Below are 10,415 nucleotides of genomic sequence, written 5' to 3' on the forward strand. Positions count from 1 at the left end.
CCAGAAATAATAATTTTATACTTAAGAGAAATGGCAAAAATCGACTGTATATTTTAAAAACCTGCTATATTTCAGACACTTCTAAAACATAAAATTCAGAAAAGTAATAATAAATGGATAGGAATAAAGCAGTGTACAAGGTAAAAATTAATGAAATGCCAGTACATTAATAACAGACAAAATAGAATTAAAGTGAAAAAAATCATGCCAGAAATAAAGGATAATGATCACATATATTTGACAAGTGACTAAACTGTCTCAGAACATGTAAGTTTTCTAAACATATACACATCTAACACCAAAATATCAATAGTAAAAGATGAAGTATATGTACTGTTTGAATAACAAAAACATAAACTTGATCAAAGGTCTTCCCCCAGTGGCTCAGTGGTAAAGAATCTGTTGGCTATTCAGAAGATGCAAAGATACCAGTTGGGTCCCTGGGTGAGGAAGATCCCCTGGAGGAGGGCATGGCAACCCACTCCAGTATTCTTGTCTGGGAGAATCCCATGGCCTGAGGAGCCTGGCGGGCTATGAGCCATGGGGTTGCAAAGAATCAGACACGACTGAAATGACAGCACTCATGCCAACTTGATCAAAATGCCAAATGCACTATTCAGTTTTGGATGCAGGGTCTATTAGATTTAACTCAAATAGACATAAAATATTTATACATTTGACCAAATTCCTGGCAATAAAATTAATTTTAAAAAATGTAAAAAAATAGCTTATTTGATAATAAAACTCTGAATACATTGCCAAAATGGTAATACTCAGAAACAAAGAGAAAACTAAAATACATTACATAAAATAAAATCTCTAATCTTTGGGTCAACAGAGGAATTATGATGCTAATTATAACATATATAGAAATTTTAAAATAATTCAAATTAATACAGCATTTTACATTAGAGTTTAATATTTAGAAGAAAAGTTATAGACAATACATTTATTAATAAAAAACAAAAAATAAAAACAAATGGTCTAACAGATACAGAAAGCAGAGAAGTGACTAGCAGAGGGGAGGGGGCAAGGGGGTTGGAGGGTAAAATGGTAAGTAGAATCAACTCTATGGTGGTGGAAGGAAACTAATTTATCTGTGGTGAGCATTTTAGGGTATACAGAAGTAGAAATATAATATATTGTACACATAAAACTTACATAATGCTATAAGTCAATGTTACTTTAATAAGGAAGGAAGGAAGGGGAGGAGGGAGAGAAGGAGGAAGGGAAGAAAGTTAATGCTCAAAGTGCCCGGTAGATTACCAGATAACCTCAGCATTTTCATGAGAATGCTGAATTCATTCCATCTACTCTGTTGTTGTTGTTGTTTTCCCTTCAGTGTCCAACATTTAATTTCCTTATGCATTTCCAATGTTTCACACATTATATATTCATTTTAAAGATGTTTGCGTGTGTTTGCCTGTGTGCCTGCTCAGTCGTGTCTGACTCTGGCGACCCCATAGCCGGCTAGGCTCCTCTGTCAGTGGGATTTTCCCGGCAGGAATACTGAAAGAACGTTAAAGTCAAGTTGCTCAGTCGTGTCCGACTCTTTGCGACCCCATGGACTGTAGCCTACCAGGTTCCTCCGTCATCCATGGGATTTTCCAGGCAAGAATACTGGAGTGGATTGCCATTTCCTTCTCCAGGAGATCTTCCCTACCCGGGGATTGAACCCCAGTCTCCCACATTGTAGGCGGATACTTCACCATCTGAGCCACCAGGGAAATCTAGAACAGTCCCTAGGAATACTGGAGTAGGTTGCTATTTCCTTCCCCATTAAAGGTGTTTACCTATTCTCTTAATTGAGTCCATGGAAATTATTTTTCTGAATACCTCACAAATACCATTCCAACCTAAATAGTAATAAAATGTAATGTTGCCATTACTACAAACAGGGATTGCACTTGAGCATTTTTTGCGCAATTCCTTTGTACAATAAAATAGCCACTTTTTAAAATGATGGATAAAAATATTCCCCTACATCACCTCATATGTTTTACAACACTGTTTCAGGCTAAGTTCCTTTATGACTCTGAATTTGTTTTTGTTTTTTTTAATAGCAGTTAAGAGTGTCTGCTATTTTCAACCAAAATTTAAACTTCAAGTAAAACTTTATGTTTTATATCATTGAAAAATCTGTTAAAATGGAAATGTCATAATAATTTGCAAATCAATGTCAAATAACTATTCCATTTCTCTCTTCATAGTTTGTTTTTAATGTATATTTTATTTAAGCTTCAGGTTTTCTTTCAGCACTTCATCATTTGCTGTATTACCTCAACGTCATTTCCATTTCTGCCTATCTATTAACATCACCTTCTCTCTCAGGAAGTGGGCTATATGTAAGAGCCTGATCTTCAAAGAATAAAGTAGGTCCTGAAATATCTCTGTAGCTACTATTCAATATCACTTATCACTTCTGAGCCCAGTAGAAAGCTAATGTTGACTCAGATAAATAATGAATAATTAAACATAGTTGAACTTGTTTCAAATATTGTGGTTTTAAATCTTTTTATGGCAAAAACGAGCATATTATATAATCAAGGATCTGAACAATTAATATCATACCTTCCAATTTTCCTTTACAAATAAAGCCAGGCAAAATTACAGAAAGTTCTGCAATAGCATTTTTATTTAGGTTTTTAAACTAAATATATGTTTTATCAAGTTATGGCCTTGTATTTTAAATCATAGCTCACTATCACTATGTTTAGTCATAAAAGTGTACATACTTATGAATTAATGTCAGCTATAATAATATTTCTTGGGCTTTTAAATGTAATCTCATTTCAAGCTTTAGAAGTACAACCCAATGTTGTAGTAATCTATTTGGCATTTTTAAAAAGACATTTTAGAAATACTTATTGGTAATTTGGAAATGATATAGTTCTTAAGCTACAATTTAGAACATTTAAAATTGCAAGAATTAAGTAGAAGTTCATTTCACTGAGCCACTGATCATGTGATGTTATACTGTGTGTGTGTGTCTGTCTGTCAGAGAGAGACAGGGAGAGGAAGGGGAAGAGACTGAGAGGGGGAAAGGGAAAGGGAAAATGATGGAGCAAATAATATTGATTATTGACTGATGTTCTGAATTTAAAGTGCTTTTTACCCAGTCTTCCATATTTGATGCATCTTATAATCAATTGTGAAGAATGTTCAAGGCCAAAATTTCACCAAGGTCAAGCACATAGTCAAAAACCTAATTTGTCACTAGTAAAGAGAATCGAGATATATGGGATGTTTCATTTTATTTCTCAAAGTATTGAATTACATATCATTAAACATTTTATTAATATGGGAACCTTCCATAGTGCTTGTATTTAAATTTCCTATGTGATAATTTACTTTGAAATACTGCATATAGAGAGTGTGATATATGTGTATATAATATTGTTTATTTGTTTAAGTAGTGTTAAAAGATATACTGAGCCCTATTAAACATTTGAGGGGTTTATTTGAATAAAAATCCATTGGAACTGGGAAGCATCTAACCAGGAGTGTTTAGGAACACTTTTTCCATAGGAGCTAGAGCGATGATTAGAGAAGTAATGGAAGCAAATGTAGTGAATGTATGCTCAGTGGTATTTTACTCTTTGCTACCCCATGGAGTGTAGCCAGCCAGGCTTCTCTGTCCATGGAATTTTCCAGCTTAAGAATATTGGAGTGGGTTGCCATTTCCTACTCCAGGGTATCTTCCCCAGCCAAGGATGGAACCCACATCTCTTGCATCTTCTACAGTGTTAGGCAGATTCTTTACCACTGCACCACTTCGGCAGCCCTGTGGAAACAAAGCAGGGAAGTTATTTGTTTGCCTATGGCTTAAAAGCCTTGTTGTCTGAGCCTGATTGTACTTAGTTTTCCATCTTTTACCCTTGAGGCATTTACAGATTTAGATTTCAGTTTGCTTAGTAGGTCTTCGGAGAAGGCAATGGCACCATTCTTGCCTGGAAAATTCCATGGACAGAGGAGCCTGGTAGGCTGCAGTCCATGGGATCGTGAAGAGTCGGGCACGACTGAGCGACTTCACTTTCACTTTTCACTTTCATGCATTGGAGAGGGAAATGGCAGTATTCTTGCCTAGAGAATCCCAGGGACAGAGGAGCCTAGTGGGCTGCCGTCTATGGGGTCGCACAGAGTCAGACATGACTGAAGCGACTTAGCAGCAGCAGCAGCAGTAGGTCTTCATGGCATCAGAGCTTCCTCATCTAATAGCTTCCTTGTTTAATTAATTAAACAGTAGTTAGTGTTTAAATATACTGAATAGGATTAAAAATTTTAGAGATGGCTAATGGAAATTTATTAAAATATTAAATATATGTTTACATAAGAGTTCATTAACAAATAACTTGAGAAATAATTTTATTAAGGAAATTACAGATATTTAATTGTTGAATTTACAGGTATTCAATTACAGATATATAGTTATTTAGAAAGATTTTCTGAGCTCCAGTGAACATGTATGGATAAGGTTTATTAATCTGGTAAGACCAATAGCCTAACAATTACAAAATATATCTGTAGTTCAACAGAAGTCTTTTCCTGGGTCTCATGCTTAACAAGTCTCTGTTCCTATTCTCTCTGTTCTTCCTGATTCTGGAGACACATGTCTTCATATAGAAATGTGTTTTCATTTTACTTGATTATATTCCTAGGAGTGTAAATTACTAGATGTACAGTAGTTTAATTTTTAACTTTTAATTAAAAACATTTTATACATAGAATTTCAATTTCTGCCATCATTGTTTTGTAGTTTTCAGTGTACAACTCTGCATTTCTTCTGTTAATTTCATTCTCAAGACATATTTTTTTTGGTGCTATTGTGAATAAAATATTTTCTTAATTTTTATTTTCAAATGACTCATTGCTAGTACATAGGAAGACTTCTTTGCGTATTAATCTTCTCTCTTACAGAAGTACTCATGTAAACACATATCATTTGTGAAATAAGCCAGTTTTATTTTTTCCTTTCTATGGGTGTTTCTTTCTGTTTTCTTTTTCTCTCTCTTTTTGCCTCTTTTCACTGACTAGAACCTTTGGTGCAACATCAGTAGAGTTGGTGAGACCAGTGGACCTCCTTGTTCTGTTGAAAAATATTCATTGGCAAGTATGACATTAGCTCTAGTTTTTTGTTTGTTTTCCATACGGTTTTTATGTTGACTAAGAAGGTCCTTTTCTTTTCTAATTTGTTATGAATTTTGTCTTTGTCTTCAATAGAGTTTGTCAAATGCTTCTTCTTCCTCTTTTGAGATGACCATGTGGCTTTTGTCATTCATTGAAGCAATATGATATATAACATGAAATTATTTTGTTTGTTAAACCATCTTTGTCTTCTTGAGATAAATATGTAGCAATAGTTTTAAAAATCTTTTAATCTATTGCTGTATTTGCTTTGATATTTTTATTATAGTATTTTTATAATATGTTGTCTGTATTTTTCTAACCCTGTCTATACTTATCAGGGATATCTGTCACTTTTATTTTTCTTGTTATGTCTTGGTTTTGCACTGTTATCATGGTAATACCGACTTAGTAGAATAATACAGATTTATATCCTCTTCTTCCATTTTGCTTAAATTTTATGGATTGATGTTATTTTATCATTAAATATCTTCTGTATTTTAGCAACGAACTCATTTGCACCTGGGAGAGTTTATGAAGAGATTTTAAATTAGTAATTCAATTTATTTATTTGATGTTTACTAAGTGTGAACTTCGTTTATATTCTCTATTGTTTTTCTGTTGTCTATTGATTTCTATTCTGATCTTTAATATTTCTTTTCCTGCTTATATTTGATTTAGTTTCTTCTTCTTTTACCAGTATCTCAAGACTGCTACTGAGATTATTTATTTAGTTGTTTTAACCATAGGCATTTAGAGCTTATTCAGAACTCAAATATATATCCTATAAAAACTCATATATTGAAACCCTAATCCCAAATGTGGCTGTATATAGAGATAGGGCTTTTAAAGAGGTTGTTATTGCTGTTGTTCAGTCACCAAGTCTTGTCACTTCTTAATCTCTTCTGCTTCTGCTAGGTCCTTACTCTTTCTGTTCTTTACTGTGCCCATTTTTGCATGAAATGTTTCCTTGGTTTGTCTAATTTTCTTGATGATATCTCTAGTCTTTCCCATTCTATTGTTTCCCTCTGTTTTTTTGCATTGCTGACTTAAGATGGTTTTCTTATTTCTCCTTGCTATTCTTTGGAAATCTGCATTCAGTTGGGTATATATTTCCCTTTCTCCTTTGTCTTTCACTTTTCTTCTTTTCTCCACTGTATGTAATGCCTCCTCAAACAACCGTTTTGCCTTCCTGCATTTTTTTTTTCTTGAGGATGGTTTTGTTCACTGCCTCCTGTACAATGTTATGAACCTCTGTCCATAGTTCTGGCATTCTATCAAATTTAATCCCTTGCATCTATTTGTCAATTCCACTGTATAATCATAAGGGATTTGATTTAGGTCATACCTGAATGGCCTAGTTGAGGTTAAATGAGAGTAAAAGGATGGAGCCTTAACTTAATCCAAAAGAACTGGCGTCCTTTAAGATGAGGAAGAGACAACAGAGATGTAACATGCATGAGGAAATGCCCCTTGAGGACACAGCAAGAAGATAGCCATATGCACCAAAGAGAGAGACTTCAGCAGAAAACAAATCTTCCAACAGTTGTATCTTCAGTTTCCAGAGCTGTGAGAAAATAAACCTGTGGTGTTTAAGCCACCCATTTTGTGGTATTTTGTATGCAGTCCCAGAAGACTAATTCAAAGCTCCACATTTTCCCTATAACCTTACATTTAGCTGAATCCTACAAATTGTAATATGTTGTGGTTGTGTTTTCATTTAGCTCATAACATTTTCTAAATTCTCCATGATTTTCTCCTTAACCTATAAATTATTTTAAAATGTGTTGTTTATTTTCCATATTTACATGTCGATTTTCCCAGTTTCCTTCAGTTGTTGCTTTCCAATTTAACACTAATTTAGTCAAAGGACATACTTTGTATGATTTCAATGGTTTTATATTTATTGAGGTTTGTTTTTTGGCTTGCCATATTATTTATATTTATTTATATTTATATGGAGAGTTGTTTATCAACTTTAGAATAATGTGCTTTCTCCTCTTGTTGGGTAGAAAGCTCTATACAGGTGAGTTAGGTCCTTTAGGTTGATAGTGTTTTACCTTTCACTATGAACAAAGCTAGGAGATATGATGGAATTCCAGCTGAGCTATTTCAAATACTAAAAGATGATGCTGTGAAAGTGCTGCATGCAATATGCCAGCAAATTTGAAAAACTCATCAGTTGCCACAGGACTGGAAAAAGTCAGTTTTCATTCCAATGCCAAAGAAGGGCAATGCCAAAGAATGTTCAAATTACCACCAATTGCACTCATTTTGCATGCTATCAAAGAAATGGTCAAAATTTTCCAAGTGAGACCTCAATAGTACGTGAATCAAGAAACTCCAGTTCTTTAAGCTGGATATAGAAAAGACAGAAGAACCAGAGGTCAAATGGCCAACATCTGTTGGATCATAGAAAAAGCAAGAGAATTCCAGAAAAACATCCACTTCTGCTTCATTGACTATGCAAAAGCCTTTGACTGTGTGGATCACAGCAAATTATGGAAAATTCTTCAATAGATGGGAATACCAGACCACCTTACTTGTCTCCTGAGAAACCTGTGTGCAAGTCAAGAAGCAACAATTAGAACCGGACTGAAACAATGGAACAATGGACTGGTTTCAAATTGGGAAAGGAGTAAGTCGAGGCTGCATACTATCACCCTGCTTATTTAACTGATATGCAGAGTACATCATGTGAAATGCCAGGTTGGATCAAGCAAAAACTGAAATCAAGATTGCAGGGAGAAATATCAACAACCTCAGATATGCACATGACACCAACCATATGGCAGAAAGTGAAGAAGAACTAAGTAGCCTCTTGATGAAAGTGAAAGGGGAGAGTGAAAAATCTGACTTAAAACTCAACATTCAAAACCTAAGATCATGGCATCTGGTCCCATCATTTTATGGCAAATAGATGGGGAAACAACAGAAACAGTGACAGACTTTTTATTTTCTTGGGCTCCAAAATCACTTCAGATGGTGACTGCAGCCATGAAATTAAAAGGTGCTTACTCCTTGGAAGAGAAGCTATGGCAAACCTACACAGCACATTAAAAAAAACTGAGACATTTCTTTGCTGACAAAGGTCCATATAGTCAAAGGTATGCTTTTTCCAGTAGTCATGTATGGACGTGAGAGTTGGACCATAAAGAAGGCTGAACACTGAAGAATTGATGCTTTTGAACTGTGATGTTGGAAAAGACTCTTGAGAGTCCCTTGGATTGCAAAGAGATCAAACCAGTCAATCCTAAAGAAAATCAGTCTTGAATATTCATTAGAAGGACTGATGTGAAGCTGAAAATATAATACTTTGGCCACCTGAGGTGAACACCTAACTCATTAGAAAAGAGCCTGATGCTGGGAAGGATTGAAGGCAAGAGGAGAAGCGGGCAGCAGAGGATGAAATGGTTGGATGGCATCACCAACTCAATCGACATGAATTTGAGCAAACTTTGGGAGATGGTGAAGGACAGAGAAGCCTGGCATGCTGCAGTCCATAGGGTCACAAAGAGTCAGACATGACTGAGAGACTGAACAACAACAACAATATTTACACTTACAGATTTTTTTGTCTACCTTCTACTTATTTTTAGAATGGAATTATTTGTGTCTTTTGGTAGTATTGTTGAATTACCTGTTATTTCAACCTGTTCTGCCAGGTTCTGTTTCATACATTTTGGGGCTCTTTTGTTAGATGCACGTATATTCATAAGTTTTATATCTTCCTGATATAAATTAACCCTTTCACATTCTAAAATGTCTTTTGGTCCCTCGCGGAGGGCGGCGGGCGTCTGGACTGAGCCGCGCACTCGGATCCGAGGCTTCGCGGTCAACGGCTTCTTTGCGGGCCCCGCCGCAGCCGACCCGGCTCCTCGGTGGAGAGAAGATGGTGGGCCGGAACAGCGCCATCGCCGCCGGCGTGTGCGGGGCCCTTTTCATCGGTTACTGCATTTACTTCGACCGCAAGAGACGGAGTGACCCCAACTTCAAGAACAGGCTGCGAGAACGAAGAAAGAAACAGAAGCTTGCCAAGGAGAGAGCTGGGCTTTTCAAGTTACCTGACCTTAAAGATGCTGAAGCTGTTCAGAAATTCTTTCTAGAAGAAATACAGCTTGGTGAAGAATTACTAGCTCAAGGTGAATATGAGAAGGGTGTGGACCATCTGACAAATGGGATTGCTGTGTGTGGACAGCCACAGCAGTTACTGCAAGTATTGCAACAAACTCTTCCGCCACCAGTGTTCCAGATGCTTCTGACTAAGCTCCCAACAATTAGTCAGAGAATTGTAAGTGCTCAGAGCTTGGCTGAAGATGATGTGGAATGAGAAACAAATGTCAACATAATGATCTCAATTAAAACATATTTTTAAAATCTTAACTCAGAAGATGATCGGCTCTGGGGGAGTAAGGGCAGATAAGCTTGTTATGGACTGTCCTCCACAGTGAAGTCTACCAAAGTTAATTTTTACTTTGTGTAGATCCATTTGTCTGTTTTATTTATTTTTCCCAGTGAAAAGTGTATTTTGATAGAGAGCTTTTCATTTTATAAATACACTATGAATTACTGAAATACGCATTTTGTTTATTCTTAAAATGTGTGATTAGAATGTACATATAACATCCCATTACTTACGTTAAAAATACCCGGTCCTCAGTTTTGAAAGATAGGCCCCCAAAAATGTAGAAGAAAATTGAAGAATATACTTGTTTTGCTCTACATCAGAAAGTTGGCTGGAAACTTGTGTTGATCAAAACTGAGGGTTAAGAGATTATTTCTTTCCATTTAATCTCTTAAATATGTGTAATGTGCTGCTATGCTATAATAACAACTTCACCCCCTCCCTTGAAATGTTTTCTTTAAATCAGTGGGTTTGATGTATTCTGGATATTTACCTCCTTGTATTTTAGATACATGTAGTTGCGGATGGCACCAGGAATTGGATGTCTATACATTCTTAATCTGGCTGAGTAAGCTTTACCAGTTAATGTCTGCCCACTTGCCTCATATATAAACTGAGGAAATGGGTGTGCTAATTCAGCTTCTAATTCCTGTGGTTCTGTGCAGCATTTTCAAATCCCTCTTTCTGAGGGAAATACCTGTTTGGGCAGCCAGCCCTTGCGTTTTTTTATACTCTGAATTTCGCATGCTTGCCTGACGTAGTATTTCTGGTTTTTTAAAAGGTATAACATGTTGATTTTCACTGAAATCATGGTTCTGTCACTACTTTTGTAAATTAACCCAAAACGTAACCTTCACGGTGACTGGGACGATATGCTTGTAAAAGT

At 35.9% G+C, this 10,415-nt stretch overlaps 1 pseudogene across 1 annotated transcript; it reads left to right on the forward strand.

Moving 5' to 3' along the window:
* Nucleotides 1-8,888: 8,888 nt before the first annotated feature.
* On the forward strand, nucleotides 8,889-9,699 carry LOC147373933 (mitochondrial import receptor subunit TOM20 homolog pseudogene; annotated as a pseudogene). The gene has a single exon (XR_015162241.1). The product of XR_015162241.1 is annotated as a mitochondrial import receptor subunit TOM20 homolog pseudogene (transcript).
* Nucleotides 9,700-10,415: the final 716 nt, after the last annotated feature.

Source organism: Bos grunniens, chromosome 4 (assembly GCF_055505025.1).
Source record: "Bos grunniens cultivar Pamir isolate PY7600 chromosome 4, Bosgru_T2T1.0, whole genome shotgun sequence".
NCBI classification, from domain to species: Eukaryota; Metazoa; Chordata; class Mammalia; order Artiodactyla; family Bovidae; genus Bos; species Bos grunniens.